The 23,583-nt window shown below is 33.9% G+C and overlaps 1 protein-coding gene across 1 annotated transcript in view; it reads left to right on the top strand.

Moving 5' to 3' along the window:
- Positions 1–1,274: 1,274 nt before the first annotated feature.
- LOC149409890 (uncharacterized) overlaps positions 1,275–23,583 on the top strand; it is a 158,939-nt gene continuing 136,630 nt past the window's right edge. The window contains exon 1 of the mRNA XM_089649099.1: positions 1,275–1,549. The gene's annotated coding sequence lies outside the window, so the exon portion shown is untranslated. The remainder of the gene's footprint in view (positions 1,550–23,583) is intronic.

Below are 23,583 nucleotides of genomic sequence, written 5' to 3' on the forward strand. Positions count from 1 at the left end.
AGAATTTTAGATCGTCTCATTTCAACTTACTACCGTTTTATTTGAGTTTTTTTTACAATACACATGAACAGTAACAACAATACGGGGTAAGTTTTTAAGCCATGACATGAATAATTAAGGGACATTATTTTGCACGTCTCTTCAAACTTAGAAGGTGCATCTGAAGAAACCAAGTCTTCAAGAGACATGTTATTTGCTTAGCCAATACGTCTGTTTTTCCAAGTGGTTTACAAATCAGATCGTTATGCCGTCCCTGGAAGTAGTTGTTTGGTACAACAAAAGATGAAAGTCAGGCATCTCTGACTTCACGCCACATCACATTAACCAATGGTTTCTAACAGGCTCTCTTAAGTCATCCGATATCTTGATTCACTTTATCAACGAGTTCTTAAGTCTACCTGCGTGTCATAATATCATCTGATTTCTTCGTGCATCTATGCGTCCAAACCAAAGATATCAGAAGAACGAGATGTGCTATGCGCAGTTCGTACTGAGTGGAATTGTTTTGCCGAGTGTCGCCGGTATTGTTCACCAATACTACTGCACACCTTCGCTTGCGCTAAGGTATCCGCACTAATACATAGAACAGATTTCTGTGCGTACACGTCCCGATACCGTTCAAAGTACCCTAATTAGGTAGTACTCCGGCTACGGTCCGGCGGCCAACATAGCATATCTCGTTCTTCTAATATCTTTGGTCCAAACCATCTGACTGAGGTAGCAGTATCCTGTTAACACTGCAACTAGCTCCCTCAGCATTTAATTTCGACATTGACGTTATCAACACTGCTTTTTCTTATTACATGTCTTATTTAAATATTTTCCACACTCCTCCACTGTTCATCTGTATATGCATCCAAAACATCTAACCTGTATAACCTGCAGTGCTATGTCCTCCTGGGAAGGAGTTCTACTTCTTCTTTCATCTATTGCGTGTCATACCTATATTCTCCACACTCCTTTCCTGTACATCCGCTGTACACACCCAAACAACCTAACTTGTACCCTGTCCACTAGTTCAGCGTCTACATTTCCATATCACGTGCTACATAAATTCACCCTCGCAATCATTCCGAGACGTCCTCCGCCTGGCGAAACAAAAGGAGAGGCTTGCTGGTGGCTTGGCCCCACCCCCCACGCCCACAAGTAAAGCCTCCGTCCCTCTTACACTCGCTGCGCGAAGCCTCACCGTTCTCGTTCCCCCCTGCGCATCGAATTGTTCGCCTTGATCGCTTCGGCGGAGGTTTTTAGTTGTGTCTAACATTCGGCTGGCAGCGAACCGGTCCGAAGCAAAAAACCGTCCGGTCCGTCGGAAATGATTTTTTCGCGGGCGCCCTCTGGAATTTTCACCCGGCAAACTCGACGCGGCGGGAAATTAGAATCTTCCACCAAACATAACCTCCATGTTCTACCGAATTTTTACATAACCTCACTTAATTGAAATTAAATAATAACTTTCTTCTGTAGGTACGCACAATAAGGCAGTTATTATTACGGCATTGCGTGAATGTGTTGGTTTTTTCTTTTGTGAAGTTTTTATACATTAAAAGTAAGTGAATCGTATAGACTTCTTACTTTTTCTGCTAAGTTTATTAATCAATGTGCTTTGGTGTTGTGTTGGACTGTTTTTCTCAATGATTAGGTAATGTTTTTATTGTTTTTTATAGATTTTTAGGTTATGTATTTTGTGTGTATTTATTGTGTGGTGGGTAGGTACACACACTTACCTGTTTTTTATTGACAATGGACATAGTAAATATTTAAATTTCTTTGTTGGGATTTTTCTTCTTTCCTTAATAATTTGAGTTCTTGATTAAATTAGCGGAATCGTTTCTTTTTTCTTATATTTGAGACATTTCGAGATAATGAATGTACATTTACCTCGCATTTATTAAATTATATCAATTAACGGTTATTATATTTTTTTGAAAATAGTATACTTTCATTTTAGCAGCATATGAATTACCTAAAAATAAGATTTTCGCAATCTCAAAATCGGCTTTTAAGTGCATTAAAATATGGAGCAGATATTTTTGTCTGAAAGCTTTCATTGTAACTTTTCAAAATATTGTGTGCCTACCCAACATACCTAGCGGAAAGTTATTTTTTTTATAACCACAAAAATACCAAGCAATATCCTATAATAATTGATTTAAATAATAAATACAATTAATCAATATAGAATTGTTTCGGAAAATTATCCACTAGTTCGTTTCCCGCCAAAATGCAGATGGAAAAGATTTTATAATCACTTTTTTTCAATTCCTTGTATCAATGAAGCGTATTGTAATTTTGGGATGTAATTTTCTTTCATCACGCTGTTTTCCGCAGGAGTAGGCAGGAGAGAATAGACCGCCACACAACTCTGTCTCTACGCGCACTCCTTGCATCGTTCTCTTTCATACGTCGTCTCTTCGAGAACTTCGACTCTTAAAGCTTTACAGCTCTCATAAAGACAATTTCAAATATTGTTGACACAAAACAACGTGCACAGCTTTATTTTAAAAAATAACTCTTAATATTTTTAACCCTACAGGCCTCTGGCATATTGACCGCTGTATTTCTAGAGAAAGTCGGTGAATTTTTATGTATTTTCGCTTCTCAATAAAAACTAAATAAATGGGATATTTCTCAACATACCCGAAAACTAAGAACTGTTTTTAAAAGGTGAAAAAATACGATCTCAAATTTTGTTGATAAAAATTAACGTATCATTTTTTAAATCTAACGTAAAAAAGTTTTAAAAACGGCTCACTTTACGTTTTTTAGTTTTAACTCTTAAGGCGATGCCATACGTAGTAATGCAAAATCATGTGTTTTTGTTTGGAAATTTGGTCGCCTAGAAATGTTTCAGATGCTTTAATTAAATACTGCGAGTAGAATACATCTTGGCCTTTGAAATAATCGAGTATTTTTTAGATTTAAAACTGCTTTAAAGTTCAAAATCTCCTACTTACGAACCCATTTTCGGTTATGATTTTATTGTATAATGTGGAAAATTAAGTTTTTAACAAAATGATCGAAAAAAATTTAATATTTATGTCTGAACATCCACAAAATAAAATAAAGGGCACTTTCTGGCCATGTTTTTTTCTTGCATAAATCAAAACAGGCGGATGGTGTTAAGCGGGAATTTAAACATTATCGCCATCTACGTAAGGGTTGTTATTGATAGCGGCTCAATTTAAAATATTACACGACGTAGTGCATCGCCTTCTAAAATCATTTATAGTAAAAAAATACATAATTTAATTAATGTATCATTAACATTTCTGCTCTCTTTTTTAATTGTTTCATATAAAATTATTAGTGAAAAATTAAAACTTACACAATTTTTTTTTCAAATTGCCGTCTGAACCTTTGTTTTCATAGAGGTGTACGTAATAATTATTCTGTGGTAAACTTCTATATTTGAATATAAAGCTTACTGTTTTCTCTTTCTAACACCGTTTAGTTCATATGTGTAAGTATGACGGTAAAGGAGACAACGATTTCTATGAGACCTGTTCCGAAAAGCGAACAAATTGACTCAACGGGTACTAGCTGTTTATTCCCAAAACCGAACAAATTAGCCCGAGCAGTTAAACAAAAATCCGTTCATAAGAGAGAGTAACTTAATATTTCCCATTTGGTATTATTTTATATTCATAGCTTATATCACATATCTGCTGCAGAAGTTTAAGTTTTTCGTGTTTCCATTACGAATCTAACTCGCATCTTAAGAAAATATTCATACTGATATAGGGGTGTAGCTTCTATTTAGAATATTTTTGACACAATAAAGCGATGGATTTAAAAGATAGTTCGTTTATTCGTTCGATCAAAATTTGCCCGATTTCACATATAACTTCATTGAGTTCTAGTTGTAGAAATAGTGTTACATATGTAACTAACGAACGAACTGTTTTAAATCAATTGCTTTTTTGTGTCTAATATATCAATGGCGGCCACGCCACAGACAACAGAGTTAAGTATGTCAGCAACAACCACAACAACCAAATCTTAAAAATATATTTAAATTCTTTACATTTTTTAAAATTAATCCACGAAATTACATTAAATTTTGGTTCCTACCTAAAAAATATATTGGTATGTAGAATTTTCAACATTTTTCATGGTCGTAAAAATTTCGTGGTATAATCCAATTAGAATCCAGTAAAAGACTAACTTCATATTTTTTGTTTTGCTTTTCAATACAAACCTCTCTTTTGCAATACTCGTAAAGTTGATCGGAAATACGGACAAAGGCTTAATTAAGGGTTTAAAAAATCCCTTGCCACAATTTCAAAAAGTTAGTAGTTTTTTTTTTTTTTTTTTTTATTTATTGTTTAACTTATAACATTGTTACATTGTACATAAAATAAGTTGAAAATAGGTAATAGTGTAAAACATATGTTGTTGAATTTCTACTCCAATGAAGAGTGCTAGCTCTTGAGCTTGGCGTAGGAGTTTTTTGACAATTATTTCATGTTTATATCAGTAATTAACATTATTACAGTACAATAAATATAAACTTAAAAGAGGATTGTGACGTTAATTTTGGTTGTAACATGAATTGAAGTTATAACATTTGATAGGTGATATTAATTTTTTTTAAAGATAAATTTGACCTTCTTTTTGAATAAAATAAAATCTGGTATTTTTTTCACTTCTTCGGGAAGACTATTAAAATATATTATGCCTTTGTAAATGTAGTTATTGTGCATTTGTTGTGTTGAAAATAGAGGAATTTGGATGTTAAAATTATGCCTTAAGGATGAGTTAAATTTAAGTTTTTTTACTACAGTTTCTTTATATATTTGTAATATTGCATCTTTTTTATAGAGGTCTTCAATTTTTGGTATTTAAATTTTGAACAATGATGCTGAAGAGAAAGTTGTTTTTTTTTTCAATATTACTTTGATAATTAGTTTTTGTACCACTTTAACAGAGCTTAAAAATTTTTCATATGCACCTCCCCACCCAATGATTCCATACTGAAGTAATGATTGGACTAGTGCGTAATAGACTTTTTTCAGGTTGTTTATCTTGAGAACATTTCTTAATCTAATGAATATATAGATACATTTTCTAATGCGTTTAACAAGTTCACATATGTGTCTGTTCCATTTCATATGTTGGTCTACAATTACACCGAGGTATTTTATTTCAGTTGTTTGGTTTAGTATGGTACATGATTCATTACAAACATCTTTGTTACATTTTTTGTTGTGTATTATTATATGAATGTTGGGGTTAGTTTTGAATTTATTTATTGTGAATGGTATATAAACTGTTTTTTTTGCGTTAATTGTAAGTAGATTTGTATCGTACCAGTTTTTTAGGATTTGGATGTCATTATGAAATTTGTAAGTTACCAGTAAAATCTACAATTAACCAGTGCTTTGGCTTTTACGGTAACATACATAATGGGTAATATTTTATTTATTACCTTGGATTTGACACGTTCTCAAAAAAATGTATTTCTGTCGTACATTTAAAAGATTGAAATCGAAGAATATGGCCTTAAATGCTACATATCTCACGATAGAAATGATATTACGGGTCGAAAAGAGTTACGTTATTATGTACCTACATTCCTAAATAAAAATGGCTTTGCAAATTTCATAATGCCAGAGCTCATCGTTGGCCGGATTCTATTTTATTTTTTCAGGGCCAACTGCTCCCAACGGTCTGGAGCCAGTGAGATTATGGCATCCTCAATTGAGGTATGTTGTGAGGCTGAAGGTAGTGGGAGGGGAAGAGGAAGGTGAGGAAGTACCTGCCTATTCAAATATGGTCACCAAACAATGCCAAAGCCATTTTAAGCAACGTTTCATTTCTGAATGGTGGTTTTACACCAGTGAGATACTTGAATATGCTGCAGATACAATATACATTATTAAATAACAAAAATTAACTAACTAACTAATCATCACTCCATTTCTCCGCAGGGGTATGCAGAGAGAACGGACCGCAAAATAACTCAGTCTTGTAACACACTCCTTGCCTCATTTACATTCATACATCGTCTTATATACTGTTCTATTATTCTGACTCTTGACATACCTTGACTCATCTTGAAGCATCTGATTCACTTAATCCTGCCATGTCTTCCTCGGATGTCCCCAACATCTGCTACCATTCACATTTGCGTCATAACACAAATTAATCACATAACATTTACTTGCGCACGCCGAGATTTGAACCCGCGACTTCTGTCTTGTCAGTCAAGAGTCTTACCTCTCGACCACGAAGCCCGTCAATTATTTATAAGTGAAATATTTCTGTAAACAAGTTGGACCTGAGTAAAATCATTTTCAATTAAAGTTTTTTAATTCAGAACGACACTAATTTTCCATTTAGTTCTAACACTTTACTTTTGTAAAAAAACTTAGTTTCATCAAAGAAATGACCGCAAATAATGCATTGAAAACACGATTATCGCAACCAGTTTGCATTAAAACATCGAGATAATTTAATTGCATGTATTTCTGCAATTTACTACGCAATTCAAACTATTTAATAAAGTCATCGGCAAAGATATAAAATAAATGAGATTAGCACTACACTAGTAAATAAAGATAATAAAATATTAATTTAATTGACAGTACAGGTAAATCATTTCAAAGATCGTACGTTTGAATTTATTTGTGGATACAAATAGTGGTTCAAAATTACTATCAGACTTCTACCCGGCGTTTTTTTCTTCCTCGGGCGTCTTTAACTTCTTCAACTATTTACTTCCGAGTCATACACTCTCCTTACACCTCTTTTTTCGATCAACAATCACGCCTCATTTTATCATAAATAATTATTTGATTCATGTCTTCCTCGTGCATCCCCGACTTTTATACCATTAAATTCTTGCAGTATCATGAAATCCATACTATTACTGTGAAAAAACTAAATTAACAATAAAACTACATTTAATTCGACTCCGTATCTCGTTTCAGTGCAGAGATAATGTGCTAAGTCTTTATCGATCGTCCGCGGCTTTTTTAAACATTCAAAACGCTTTCTCAACACCCCTGGAACATTTATTTTTATGTTTACAATATAATTAAGAAAGACCGTTCATATAGTTTCAGTGAGGACCCAGGCCAAGGGTGCATTGTGCTATTTCCAATCTAACCTCATTCCACAGTCCCAGTCCCGGTCCCTTTGATATAGTTCACCAGGGTTGTCATTGAATATTTGGCTACGTTTCCTGGTTCCACAATATATATTTCCTATTAAATAAGCCATGTTCCCATCGGGGAAGGACATTGGCACCATATATATAGATAGGTATATTGAGTCGTGTAATTTCTATACCCGCTCTATCAACTTTCATTGATTTGGAGAAAACCGCAAAAAACTGCACACATCTCTAGCGTACATAAGTAATTGCATTACAATTTTTTATATAATGAATTGGAGTAATAAAATTTCGAAAAGCATGTATTTTTCTATATATGTCTAGCAATAATTAAGTAATTTCGATAAATAAAATGGATAAAGCGGATTTTGATACTCACTTCATATATATATTCGTGATATAGAGGCTTTTGAAAGTCAACTGAGCCGACATGGCGGGTTTAGAAACACACGCGTAGATCATTTTGATACACGAGCGTGGCGTCAGAGCGGCGGCCATATTGTATTTTGGCAAAATAACTGCTTGTGATTGGTTGAATCCGATATAACGCGTTTTGATAGTAACTTTCTGTATGATATAGCGGATTTGGTTTCTCACTCGCAGTTTTAACATGGTTTTTGGTCGTGATAAGGAGTGATTTGAAACTAAATTTTAGACTCCTCTTGTTGCTCGCAAAAATGTGAACAAGATGTCATACTCAGATCATTTTGTCAAAAAATCGGATATAGCGGGTATAGAAATTTATATCGATTGGTGTTTCTACATTCTCTTCACATTTCTTGCATATATTGGTGTTTTCCACTCCCAATAGCTGAAAGAGTCTCCTGAGGTGGAAGTATCCTATTAGTGTTCTCTCAGTGAGTGCAGTGTCCATAAAGAGTAGTTTCCCTGTTCGGCTTGGCTTGAGTTTAGTCCTTTGAATCGTCTCATTCAAATTAGAATTTCCCATTACTTCTAGTGTTCTGATTTGATTGACCTTTTAATGATTTGTATTGTTTCAATATTATAATATTATCTCCTCTTTCGAAAAAAAAATAAATGACATCCTTGCTAAAATGGACGAAGAAAACTATCATCTGGGCCTACTGATGAACAATACTAAAACAAAACTAATTGTGATCAACGCCAAGACATTTGTAAGAACAAATAATGCTCTCATAGATGTTGAACGACTTCATAATACCTAGGCTCATTTGTAAGTGCTAGAGTGGGCTGTAAAATAGATGTGGAAAGAAGGATTTGCATGACAAAATGCAAAAGATATGGAGTGACAGAGGCATAACGAAGACCACCAATATGAGACTCGTCCAGCAGCTGATTCTACCCTGTGTGGAAACACGTACACTTACAGCCAGCAAAAGAAAACTGATAGATGCCCTCGCAAGTACGTGGTACGAGAGAAATATTCTCAGAATTCCATGGACACTCAGACGCATAATTGTGTCCATTCTGTAAGAGCTAGGCATCTACAATAGGCTTTCAACTAACTGTCTACGACATAAGATACTTTAGAAACGTTGGTTGCCAAACTGAGGACTCCAACCTGGAGATATTCATAGTCACTGACAAAGTGGAATACAGGAGAACAGAGAGAGGTCACCAATGCGATGGAGTGACCAAGTATCATTGGCGTCCAGTACGTAGGTGTCATTACCTCTTCATGCAGCGCAGAACTGCGAGGAGTAGAGGAGCCTTGTCCACCAGAGAAATTAGACTGGGGGTTACGATCTTCAGCAACGAAGAACCAATTAAAGTATAATATTATAATGGTGAAGTGTTTTGTTTCATGAAGATCGTTTACCACCAACTTCAATTAAGTGGCTCCTGAGTTTCTTAAGCCAATTCTGACCAAATGTTAGCATTTGATCAGAATTGTTATTCCAATCTAGTTTATTGATAAATAATAAGTGGTATAATAATACCTATCTAATCACATTTATTGCAGAGCACTTTTGAAATTTATGCGAAAAACTTTGTGTCAACAAGATTAAAATCAACCAAACCAAATGTTGTGAGGTCTGAAGAATGATTTAACTGAGTTCCTCTTGAAACTTGTTACAGCAGTTGAAAATAATATTTAATGATTTATGACTCGAACCGATTTTATAAATTTTAATTCGATTAAATAAATCATTACTGTTAGCCGAGTGATCGATATTGACTAAATGAAGAATGATCTTTATTTAAAACTTTATGATTAGTAGATGATTTGTAGCGATGGAATAGATTTTTGATGAATATCAAGGAATAGCGACGTGAAAAAGTACTTTAATTGCAATACTGTCGGATTTGAATTCCGGCACATGTTGGCATCGATATTGCAGATTCCTTGGCAAAACAAGGAGCATCCAACCCTATTGTAAACCACATTCCTCTATCTGACATTTTTTCCTTCATCAAAGATAGACCCCGCAATGTGTGAAGAGAGTATTGGTACATTGCTAGTCAATCCAAGGGAGCCTGCTAATACAAAGGACTATTTCATCAAAACCATGGTTTCAAAAATTCCTCATTTCTTCAAAAAATAAATTTCCTCACTTATTCCTAACGAGGATTGGGAATTGTTCCGTTCCTTCTCACCTTTATAAAAATTATGTGCTGACTCACAGATCGTACATTATGTGGTCTAGAAGTGGGAACTTTAGATCACATAATTTCTGGATGTCCCTCTCAAAACAAAGATCCTCTTTTTAATCAAGCCTTATATAAAATTGCCTCCCCTCATTCAACAACTCATCTTTTCTCAGTCTGAACTCTAGTGAACAAAATTAATATTCAAAAAACTAGTTGTGCGCGTGTTGATTTTGTGTCCAACAAGTGGCGCTGTTTTTTTTAATAAAAAGCATATTTTTACCTGTCACAAGTGACATATTTAATCTAGATAAATAAAAACACACGCGTATGCGAATGCAACGTTGCAAATAAATTTCAAAGCAATCGATGAAGAACTTTCGTAGATTTAAGATTTTGAACAAACTTTATATAAATTACAATATTTGATACACTAACATGAACATTAAATGTTTTCTCGGGGTTTGTGTGCCAGGCTAGAAAATGATGCTGAAAGCCTTCTGATTATCATTACTATCAATAAGATCATTTAGCAACCATTAGGTAATACTACGTAAGGTTAGGTTAGGTTAGACTAGGTTAGGTTATTTATTTTTTTTGTTGCTGTACAACTGCTCCCAACCGCGTGGAGCCAGTGAAACTAGGGCATTCCCAATCAGGGTATGTAGTGAGGCTGCAGGTAGTGTGGACGGGAAAAAGAAAGTAAGGGAGTACCTGACTATTCGGATCTGGTCACCAAAAACGGCAAAAGCCATTTCAAGCAACGTTCCAATTCTGAATGGTGGTCTTTCACCAGGGCGATACTGATAGTATCTTCCGCTCTGGAACGAGCCGCAAGTATGCTATATATTATTTTAAAAGAGTAAATTCTGAAATAACACAAATGAATCAAATAATATTTACTTGAACCAGCGACCTTTGGATTGCTAGTCGAGAGCCTAACCTTCGACCAGTGGCGGCTCGTGACTTTTGAGTGTGATAGAGTGAGTGTAAGTTACAAAAATTCGACAATATTGATGATGTTTAAGTCAGAAAGATTTTCAGAAAGAAAATTCAGTTTTTTTTAATGAAGATTTTCAGGAAATTTCAGTTTGGCAGTGCACTGTACCGATTTCCTGAAAGTAATAATAAAAAATCGAATTTTCAAAAACAAAAAAAAACTTTTTTTGGCCACAACGACAACAATGCAATTTTTTTAATATTAAAACACAAAACACACCCAAAAGTAACGAGCCGCAACTGCCCTCGACTATGGAGGCCGTCGTATTTGACAACGTCAGCCAAAATATTACTCGTGCCAGATGCCGGTTGGTTCAGGGCCAGCCCTGGATACAAACAAAGTAAAATATGTCATTATGATATGCTTATAATGTTCTCTGGAAGCCCCCACGGGGATGAGTGTTGATTGATGTCGGTTTGTGGGAACAAAATCAGAAGCAATATAACTACCATTATGATTGCTTGGACTTGAATCAAACATTACATTATTTGACGTCAGATATTGCGTAGTGTAGTAATAACGAATAGCCACCATCTAACATTGTTTGTAAAATATCATTGTTGAAATTAAAAGTCGTTAGTTCTTACTAATCGATTGCTAGTTACTTCATTCAGCAAAAAAGATTAAAAAAAGTTTAAGATTAATTAAGTAAAGATTATACGCTGACGGGTTTCACGGATTTTGAACAATTCATCAAATTTCAAAGATGATTTTCATGTTCTGTGAAGGTTATATCCAATTTTTGTTATTATTGCAGTTTTGTCAAGCAACTGATCAATAATAATATTAAAATGTAACGTTAATAGAACCTTCAAAAAACTTGTAAATCAACTTTGAAATGTGATGAATTGTTCAAATTCTGTGAAACATGCCTTCCGGTTCAAGAAAGGCAAATATTCCCTGGTTACGAAAAACTTTAACTATTTATTTGAATACAATATCTCTAAATGAAGTCGCTATTCGCGTATATCTGTTTGTGTGCTTAGTTCTTCTAAATTACGCAACGAATTTCAATGAGCGTTTCACTATCATTTAGAAAATTTCTTTCTGAAGGTTTACATATATGATACTTGTTTATTATATTTATAGAAAGTAGAGAAAAGTCGATGTTTTATGATCTAGTCGTAAAACAAATTTTCGGGCACTACATTGCTAACGCTGGCTAAACCTTATAAGATACATTAAAATAATGTAGTATGGAATTGTATATCTTAAAAAGGTCTACAGAAAGGTCCTTATGATATATGTCTATCTCATGAGGATACTCCTCAACAGCGCCGGGTACACGTAAGCTAGTTATATTATATTCTTTGAAAAACTTCTACGCTTGTAGTTCTGTGAACGTTAAAAAAAAGTATGTTTGTGATTTTCTCTTATTTAATAAATGCACCTTCTATCGCTATTATTTAAGCTATGTATGTTCTACAAAACACCAAAACTGACGTAATAAAGGTTTGATAAATACAAACATACTTTATAACAAACTGTTTATGTATGTTTTTATAAATATCAAAAAATTTACTACAAATTGCGCTGTAACTGTTTTCAAAGTAGGTACTTATTTTGTACTTTTGTTAGTATAAGCAATTATTGAACTTCTTTGTTTAACAGAACTCTCTATGATAACTTGTATTGTACCTGCATATATCGTTCATACTCAGTTTATTATTAATTTACTTATATATTCTACGACCATACGGGCTTTTACAAACATTTGATATACATAATAGTTTAGTGCAACAGTAATCAAGAAATAAAAGCTTGCCATTATATATAAATTCAATGCAGAAAAATAGTATTATGTTTAGCTTTGTTATTGATTGAGCTTGAGGTATGTTACTACAGCCTTCTTGTAACTATATTTCGTGCACGTTGAACACATCTACGAATCTCTGTTTATTACCAACTACATTTATAATCTAAATGACTCAGTACTGATATTGTTGTTATAATTAAAAACAATTTTCGAACGAGTACTTCTAGTTGGTATGTATGTTATGTACTATTCACTTATTATTGTACTCCAGAACAACTTACCTATTACAATGTATACATGTAAAAGCATTAAAGGCGTGAATAAACAAATAAATTAACTTTCCAAAATGTATATTAAATACTTTTCTAAAAGGATTACTTTCATCGCAAGTATTAACTCCAAATGTATTATCAGAAACAGGATTACCAGATATTTTACAAAACAATTATTTTTATTTAAATTTTTCGTTAAGCGATGATTGATGACACTGTTGATAAAAAAGCTAATTTGATTTAAATCTTATTTCAAACAACTAATTATTTGAGCAAGAAGTCGTAGTTTTTTTTCTGTTTAATCAACTTTGATGCAATCTTCCTTGTAGTTTCAACCGTTAGTCTTGGATGAGATCCATTTTGTCACTTTTGGCGTGTTGATGGCAAAATGGAATTTAAAATTTAGCAGCAATGTATTATTGAAAACGTCGTTCCCTCTAATTTATTCATCGTCCATCAACTTATCTGTGCAATATACTAAAGAAATACGCCCAGTCATGCGTTGATAAAATTATACTATTCAAGTCTATAAGCTTAACTACTATTAACCAAACAACTTATATTACATCTACCAAACATATAATGTAACAATTTTTTTACTTTCTCACTGTAATGTACTTACTGTTGCGTGTCGTATCTTGTGAATGTCCTTTTTTATTTAACTTTATTCAAGCCTAAACTCTTTCACTTTTTCATTTTATAATCTCGATGTGTAGAGCCTTTTACATTATCTTTTTCTGTCTGTGCCACCTATTATATTAAATCTTTTTGTCTATGGCACGTCATAGTGTAATATTGTCATTAATTTCGCATCTATAATATCTTGTGTCTGTATTCACGTCAAATATTAGTGTTTTGTTTTATATAGTTTGTTGTGATCGAGATCTTTTGTTCTATTCTTATTAGCATTCAATTTTACATGACCAGTATCATCCAACTCTCGCTTCTCTCTATCGGTTTAATGTCTACCCTCTTCTGTGTTACATATTAAACATATCAACAAAAACACAAGTGTTTTTAATGAGAAGCGAACCTCCATCTATCTCAACGGCAAGCCAATCCTTGTCGTGATACGAAAGAAGCCTACACAAGCCGATCAGCCTTACAAACTGACTGGAGGCTTCTGGACTCCACACGAGGACGCTGCTCACTTACTACTACACTGAATACCTTTCATATTATTCATTACTTTTAAATAACTACAATAATGTAATGTGCACTCCTCTTCCAAACACAAGCCAACGCTTCTATGGAAGAGTAGTATTCAAATATCTTAATATGTAAAAACCGAATGTTAATACGATTTTATATAACTAGCTGTACCCCGCCACGCGTTGCTGTGATTCAGACAGTCTATACAGAGAGAGAAACAATAGCGCGAATTGCTTCTATATCCAATAGATGACGCTGTTTTTTAAAAAAATGGTTATTTAAAAACACACGCGTATTCGAATGAAACTTGTGTCAAAATTTCAAAGCAATCGATCAAAAATTTTGAAAAAACGAACAGTTAAATTTTTATTTAGATATATAGATAACTTTATTTCTTTTATAAATAAATATACTCCGAAATCATCCATATTTTTTTAAATTTGAATATTATATTTTTTTTATTTTCTTATCCGATAATAAGTTCTTTCATGTTAGAGTGCTTTAGGATTTTAGTTAGTGTATAGTAACAGTAGGTTATTGACCCTAATTGGCACTAGTTAACAATGATTGTTTGTGTTGCTGCTGTTAAATAACAATAAACAATAATTTATTTATTCCGGTTTGTGTTGATTCCTTACTGACCCATGATGAAACAGGGAGGCGAAGAAATGTATACTTTTCTTGAAATTATGCATCGCCTTTGAAGGACATGCTTTGTTTTTCAGGTACACAACATTGAAGCTGTCACAGTAAAGGGATTTATCTAGAACTTCTGTTTATACTAAAAAATAAACCACACCGAAAAACTTACTGAAATGAAATCTGCAAATATTTTAATAATCTCGTCAAAATATTCATCTTCCTGTTAAAAATGGGATTGCGGGCCTGTAACGAGTGAATTGAAAGATTTCCTAACATCAGTAAAAAACAAATGTTTTACGAGGACGACGGAATACGTGTTCGTACAAATACTGGTATTGATACTGACATACTTATATTGTTGCATTCCGTCATGACATCTATTAGGAAAAGAACACGTGTTCTTGATATATTCTGAATGGTATTTTTGTAGGAAGATGGAATGCTGATTTATGTTTTTGTGTAATCTGTAATTTGCTTTATTCGGGTGTAGTTGATTTATAGTACCTACAATTCTTTCCGTTTATTTTCACTTCGTTTATACTGTTTTTCAGTTTGTATTATATGCTTTGTTCTGTGTATTATTGGATAATAGTCCGTATACAAAATTAATAAATAAATAAAACTAAGCCCTTCAAACGAGGGTTACTTCCATGTAATGGATAATTCATAAATTGTTAACATATCGTTCAAACCCTGGGAACTTATCATTAAATATCGGTTATTTTTGTGAATGCTTGCGCAAAACAAAAATCTAGTGAGTAATTCCTTTCATAGAGATGTGTGTAGAAGATGTAAACATGTTTGCGGACATTTTTTGTAAGGCCCTTTCCTTGTCAATAATTTAAAAAAGCTCTGCATTCCACGTTAATGTGCGTGAAAGCCAAAATGTCATAAATGGCATAACCATAATAATAGAAACAAACGGAGACATGGCATGGAAGCGTGCCGACGGTCGCCGAACTATGACCAAATGCCGCTATGAAATGGAAGATATGCTTTTGTTGGCGACACGCATTGGCTACCATAATACGGGCATGAGCCTAGTATGGTGGTTGTAGACAACAAAATAATTGTAAAATTTAAATTTTTCTGAATAAAGAAACGCCAAAAAAAAAATTGTGCTCGCAGTTTCATGGCCCATTTCCATCATTCATGTATGGACGTAGCAACCATTTATAAATGACATTAAATACATTTCACGCCAAGTAGAGCGGATGGAACGCCGCGAATTCAAGTTATACCATATATATTTCATAGAATAGATTACAGATTTCGTTTAGTTGCCCACTTCGAAATCTCTGAAATGATAGAATCTCACCCCTATGCTTTCCCCGCCAACCTAGTTTTGAATTCCTTACGCCGTACAGCCTCCCTCCGCTGTATCTAAGATAAAGATGATATCCCACGCCCGGGCAATAAATAACGTGCTACCGTGTCCCCCACAACTAATGGTACCTTCTCTCCGCGTCATTCGCTTTATTTTTCACTTTATCACGGCACCCTGTACTGTCAAAGTCATTCCTCGCGTCATCACTCATTTCACAGAGAAAATACTAATGGAGTAAATTTTATTTCGATTAAATGTGGATTTCATGGTCTTATAGTGGTTGTAGGTTAGCGGAAGAAAGTTAAGTAGATCACAGGGTTAGGTATAGATTTTCTAGTGTATAGAGTTAGTGGTCTTTCACGATAGTGATAGGTTACACTGGGGTAACTTGTGATATATACAAGATGGGGCAAAAATAATGTCTTTATGTAAATGTGCCATAATTTTTGTAAATGACGTCAAATGACATTGTGCTTTTACATTTATACTGTATACAGATAGAGAATTAGATGAAATTGAGCAAAAAAGCGATACGCACCTGAGAACGCGAAATTATTGTTACTGTTTATTTGACCAATTTCCGGTCTGTTGTTTTAACGCAGGTGGGGCAAAAGTGATGTCACAATATGAATTTGCTGGCATTTTGTTGGAAAGTTAAAAAAGCTCAAAGCAAACGTTTCAATTCTGAATGGTGGTCTTATAGTAGGGCGATACTATGTGTTATGATACTTCCACTCTGGAACATACCGCAAATAAACTACATATTATTTTTAATGAGTAATTTGTGAAATAACACAATTTAATCAAATGGAATTTACTTTCGCACGCCGGGAATTGAACCCGCGATCTGTAGCTTGCTAGACGAGAGTCTTACCCATCGATCACGATCATCGATTTTCTTATAATATTTTGACATCTTTTTAACATGAAATATATTTTACTTACTTATTATATACCCACCCGTAAGTATTTATACTGTATGTACCCCATCTTTATATTAGGTTATTTGTATATATTATATAAATATTTTTCATCGTTGCAATATTGTATTTATATAAATCTCTTATATTTTTCATCATTGCAATATTGTATTAATATATTCATATATTTTTCACCATTGCAATGTTGTTTTAATTAATTACAGGATCTCATTTTTTGCTTTGTCGTTTACATGTTCTTGGAGTCTAATTTCTATTCTTTGCTATTTTACACGCTCAAAACGGACTGTTTATTATTCTCCTTTCAACATGAAATATACTCTACTTATTATAAAACTACACGAACGCATTCACTGTGTACCTCATCTTCTTATGTTAGCTACATTTTTTTTATTTATATGATTAGGTAAATATATTTTTTGGCATTCCAATATTCCATTAGTTAAACAGGATCTCATTTTGATTTGACATTTACTACTCTTTGCAGTTTTACACGCTTATAAGGGTTCTTTATAGATTATGTCTGGTACTATAAGTTATATTATGTAAAAGCCGAAAGTCGTTAATGAAACAAATAAATAAATATTATATATATTGCCTCAGCACGGGCAAGCCACCCAGTGAGGCCAACATTACTGGAAAACTTTGAAATGTAAAAAAAAATTGTACCAAATAAAAAAATAAAATAAAAAATAACTTCCCTAACTTGGCGATACACTTATTTTACAGACGAACAATTCGGTCAATTATTTGTATACGTACGCTGAAAACTTGCTCACTAAAAATATTGCTAACTTATTAAAAACCTCTTCAAATTATTCGTATTCCTGTTAAAAAGGGGATTGTAGGTCATCAGCAAATGAATTGATAGGTATCCTAAAAAACTAAAGTGTTATCACAATTTCCGAACATTGTTCATAAAAATCTAACAGTTTTGCATTCGTCATGATATACTGGTATTACTAATACAAACGCAGGTGTATGGACATTTTTTCATTAATTTACTCACATTTTATTATACTTTATTTTATCGGTTTGCAGTCCCGTTTTTAACCAGATATGAATCAATAATTATAAGAGATTTTTGAATAATTCAGTCATAATTAAAACACGCCTTGCACCGCAATGGGAGGGACTTTTCCGTCAATCCTGGACATTTAATATCAATGATTGATCCCTAAATTCCTAACCAACCCTCGAAAATTTTACCTTCCCAGAACTTCCGCTCCTTCCTTTTCTTATAAAAGACCCTCCAAACAGCATCTTAAAAGATGACAAAGGCCTCGAAGGAAATTATTTTTTCAGGGCTTCCTGTGTGTGGTTAATTCAATAAAAATATGTATTCACACATGATAGTGATTGGTAGTCAATATAGAAAGAAAAAAGAAAACAAAAACTTTTTAAGTAAACAACACAAAAGAAAACAGAATCTACATTGGTACAAAGTTAGTGAAAAAAATAAAGAAAAAAAAAAAAATAACCTGTTATGTAGTGACCTCGTTAAAGCATGCACTGCTTAAATGTTTAATTAGTATAGCTATAGAGCTAGTATAGACTCCAATAGAGACATTAAAACATCAGTTAACATAGCATAAGAATTACCAGTGGTGTGTAATCTATTTATAACAGAATTGTAGCCTGAAACCGAAGTATAATCGTCACAATAATACATATCAGGAAACCTTGATCGAATGGTAGTAACATGAAAGTGAATTAAAATTAATATATCCGGGCTATCCAACTGTTATTTTGATCGTCAAGTGTGTAAAATTTCATCAAGAAATATCTAAACTGTTCTTTCAGGGGTGGGAAAAGGGATGGGTATGTTTTTCGAGATGAAGAAAATCACCTTACTATTGTTTTGAACGTCAAGTGTGAAAAATTTCATCAATCTCGGGATAAAACTGTAGTTTTATATGATAAACAACACCACGTTGACTGCCAGACACCTTTTAAAATATAATATTATATATAATGATAGGTAGGAGAATATTTTTAATATTATCTAGTAAAAGTATGAATACCTACGGAAATTGTAATAAAACTAGCAGGTAAAAAATATACTGCGAATACTTTGATCATTCTACTTGAATATTATAGATGGCAGCACTTGCGTTTGTATTGTACGTGGAGTGAGTGTATACTATAGATATTAGCGTGTATATAGATAGCATTCTCAGCACCTACCCACACGAAGACTGTCACGAGTGTGGAACATCAGTTGGTGAAATCGTTCTCGTCATTATTAGTCAGTTGTCCCCGACTCCCTACCCCGTGCACATCTGCCTCGCATAAATTAGGCTAATGTTCGCTGCGCGGTATCAGCTCCTCACCAATTACAATATCATTGCGATAAATTATGCATCGTAACTAAATGCACTTTAAAAACCTTTCAATCAAGAACGAATTTAATTAGTTTTATGATACGGTAGCACGGAGATGTGTTATTAATCGGTTTTAATGGTGCCCTCAAATAAGATAATAATATTTACATGATTTATAAGCGCCTTTTATGTGATAAATCACTTCAAGGGCCCTGTAAAAGTATACAGGGTGTATCGGCACGTACCCGACAAACTTTAACCAGCTATTCCTTAGCACATTTGGAGTAAAAAATGTTATAGGCACTTTGCTGTCCGGTAACATTTTTTTTTGATAAAAAAATTTACTATTCATATTTTCACCACATGTCACCACTGTTTTATCCTTTTTCAAAGTTTGAAAACCCGTCTGGCAATATTTTGTTCGAGTTTCGTTGAATAATGTACGTACGTACCTACGTTGGCGCGCTTTTACAAGCACAACGAAATGGCACGGCACCATTCGTCTCATTTTTAATTATTATTATTTAGTGTGTACGAAAGAGCGAGGACACTTTTTGACACACTTGCTACTAACAGCTGTTGAACACGAGAAACAATGCAAATGACAGTGACGGAGTGTGGATTTTTTATTTATTTTTTGTTTTTAATGGAAAAAAAATGTTACCGGACAGCAAAGCGCCCATAACATTTTTTACTCCAAATGTGCTAAGGAATAGCTGGTTAAAGTTTGTCGGGTACTTGCCGATACACCCTGTATAATACATTTGTACAATGCTTTATCTTATCGCTATCTATAGACGAGCTCCTCAGGCTCTTATCGGCCATATTTTGACAAAAGCTCGGAGTAGGTATTTCCGCTTATAATAAAATCCAAATAAATGGATTATTTTTGAACGTATCCAAAAATATTTTATTTCAAAGGTGAAATGAAATACGCTTTCAAATATTATTATTAGAAATAATTAAATATTTTTTGAAATTTTAAAATTTTGAATGCAAACATAAAAAAATAAATAAAAATAGCATAGGTACTTCACGTTTTTTGTAACTAAAATTACTGATAACAAAAATATATATAATAACACAAGCATTTTATTAGACAAATCAAATAGGGTTTTTTAGGGACAAGGTTTTTGTCGCCTCACTTTTTTGTCGTTTCATATAAAAATAATTCATAAAACATAACGAAATTTTTGGTTTCACATGGGTGTACTATTTAATTCTTCTGTTGTTAACTTCTGGATTTGAATATATAGCGAGGTATTTTCTTTTTCTAACACCTTTTATATTATATTTTTCAACATGACAATAAGGGAGATGCAACGATTTCTGTGAGACCATGTGAGTTGTTCTCAAAAGCGAACAGATTAGCCTGGAGGGCTAGACAAACTATCATCTTATAACTTATGCATTTGACCAATTAATATGTCAGTATTTATTTTATATACAGATTGATAGCATATATATACAACTAAATTTACCTGGAAGGTTACTTGAGATTAACCACGTTTATTGCTTATTAGAGAAATTTGGGGAGAGTTCGCACCCAGAGGACATAATTGAACACATGTAATTGGAAATGCTGTTATTAATTTTGGAATTTATTTCAAAAATATATACACGGTTTTCCAATAAGAAGTGTTATTTTTAATAGCCCGCTATTTCGGTAGATGTCACTTTTGAAGCTGTCATTTTTTGACATTTGACAAGTAGAAACTACGCCATTAATAAAAATGGAACGATACACGCTTCGAAAACGCATGGAAATGATTGAAATTCACTTGAGTGAATCAAATGCAAATCATCTTGAGTGATGAGGCCCATTTCCACCTCGATGGCTTCGTCAACAAGCAAAATTGTCGCATCTGAAAAGCCTCTCTATCCTCAACGTGTGACTATTTGGTGCGGTTTATGGTCCGACGGAGTAATTGGAACTTACTTTTTCGAAAATGAGGCTGGAGCAACAGTTACGGTGAATGTATAGCGCTATCGAGAGATGATTAATTATTTTTTATGGCCGAAATTGGATGGTATTGATCTGGACAACGTTTACTTTCGAGACGGGCTACGTGCCACACAAGCAACGAAACCATAGATCTTTTACCATTGAATATCAAAATAACACCTCTTATTGGAAAACCCTATATATATTCACTATATTGGGCGTTATTATTAATTAGGGCGCGTTAATCTCGTTGAATTTAATGTTTCAAAGACCCAATCCTGTCTGATTACGTCTAAAAGGGATCTAAATGATAATCTAGTCTCCTTCAACGGAAGCAATCTTCCGAACAGGCCTTCCATTGATATGCTTGGTGTAACTATAAGTGACCAGCTCAGGTACGGGGGCTCCATCGAAGCCAGAGTAAAGTTGGCCTCTCAGAAGCTGGGCGTACTGTACAGGGCCCGCAGATACTTTAATAGTACACAACTGCTGACCCTGTACAAATCGCAAGTGCGCCCTACTGTCGAATTTGGCAGCCATCTCTGGTCCGGAGCCCCTAAATACCTGAAAAAACCCTTGACTCTGTGCAAAAACGGGCGGTCCGTTTGATAGATTCCACAGGATGAGCACAGGCGTCAGGTAGGTATGCTGTCCTTGTTCTATCGGTATTACAATGGAAGATGCTCTGAGGAACTAGCGTCATTGATCCCTTCGGAACCGGTGCATAGTCGGGATACACGCCAAACGCGCGCCCAACATTTGTACACGGTTGACATTTGTCACATGAGAACGGGTAGCTTCTACGATTCGTTCTTAAGTTCAACAGCTCGGCTGTGGAACGAACTGCCGACCTCTGTGTTTCCTCCCTCCTACAACATGGGACTCTTCAAGACCCATGTTCACTCCTTCCTCTCCACAAAAAGACCCTCCACACAGCATCCCCAAAGATGACATAGGCCCTGAGGGAAATTATTTTCTTCAGGGCCTCCTGTGTGGAGTTAATATTAAAAAAAAAAAAAAATTGGCGGGAAAGCAAATTTTATGTTGTGCAGTAGGTACAACAGTATAAGGATTTGATAAGAATTTATCTTCCTAAATGTGATTCGTTCCTCGGTATGAGACGTATTGAGGAGTAAGACTTCGAATTACGTAAATCCAATTTCGGATATATTCGGCAATACAAGAATGCTACTCTCAACTCCTTCGTGAATTTTTAAAAAAATTTTTGCCTAAAAATTAAATAGGTACCTAATTAAAAGAGAATTTATATCAAGTCAGGGAAAAATTCGTTTTCTCACAAAGGACGATTGTATCAGTAAGAAAATCATAGCTGTTCCCTGTCGACGTATATTTTGTCGGATAGGTAGGAACTTAACTACCTCACTCTTCATCACAAGTTGAAGCGTTTTGTTTTATTTTTCTCACGATGCGATGTGACCAAAATTGGAAGGAAGTAGTGCTTTTCGATTGTGTCTATAATTTGTGTGGTCATTTTTCAAGACTTGACGAATATAATAGGTACAGTCTGTCGGGTATGCATGCATAACTGGACGACCTCCATGGCAGAGTTCGTTGCCTCCAGACCCAGAGGTTGCGAGTGTCAACGCAGACAAATTAAAATGTATCTGAAATATTTTTAAAGATAAAAATTGAAAACTACACGAAGAAAAATGAAAATTGCAAATTTATTAACAATCTCTTAAAATTATTCGTAATAAGTTAAAAACGAGATTGCAGCTTCTTATCGAATGACTCAATAGGTTTCCTTATAAACTTTTATTAAAATACGAATGGATTATCACCATGTCGCAAAACGTGTTCATAAAAATTCAATTATTTTCGCATTTCGTCATTGTATAGGTATTAATCAAGCAAATTCAGGGGCTTGAACACGTGTTACGGTGTAATTGGAATTTACTTAAAGTTAATATTAATAATATTTGGATGACTTGTATAGCGCCGTTTTTTGTGCAAAATCACCTCAAGGGTGCAAATTAAAACAAATTTATAATACATTTCTACAGTGATCTATGTTATTACTAAATATTTATGGAGATAATATACAGTACAATACTTACCTGGTAGGTCACTTGAGATTAACACTTAATTAACTTTAACTAATTGTTTATTAGCGAAATTTGATAACGGATTTAGGACATAATTGGAAAATTGGATATAACTGGACTTTCTCTCAGAAATGGTATATTTAATTTGAGGATCGTGAAATGGCCTGCAATCCTGTTTTTACCGGATTACCAATAATTTGAAGAGATTTTTAATAAATTAGCAATACTCAATATTCTCCGTGTGTACATTAATTAAAGCAGAAAACAAAGGGCAAAATATATATAGAAATGGTGGATAGATTTAACATAGTGATAAATACATTTTTGGGTCATTGTGCCATGTTGCGCTTCCTCCTTTTTTTTAGCCAGCGTTACAGTGTTTATCATCAGGTGCCGGTAATTCAATATTTACTTATAATAATTAGTGAAATTAATGTGGTTTTCTGCGTTTAGTTTTTGAGTACCAGATA

This window comes from Hesperophylax consimilis, chromosome 29 (genome assembly GCF_061612785.1).
Source record: "Hesperophylax consimilis isolate HC1 chromosome 29, BYU_Hcon_1.0, whole genome shotgun sequence".
NCBI classification, from domain to species: domain Eukaryota; kingdom Metazoa; phylum Arthropoda; class Insecta; order Trichoptera; family Limnephilidae; genus Hesperophylax; species Hesperophylax consimilis.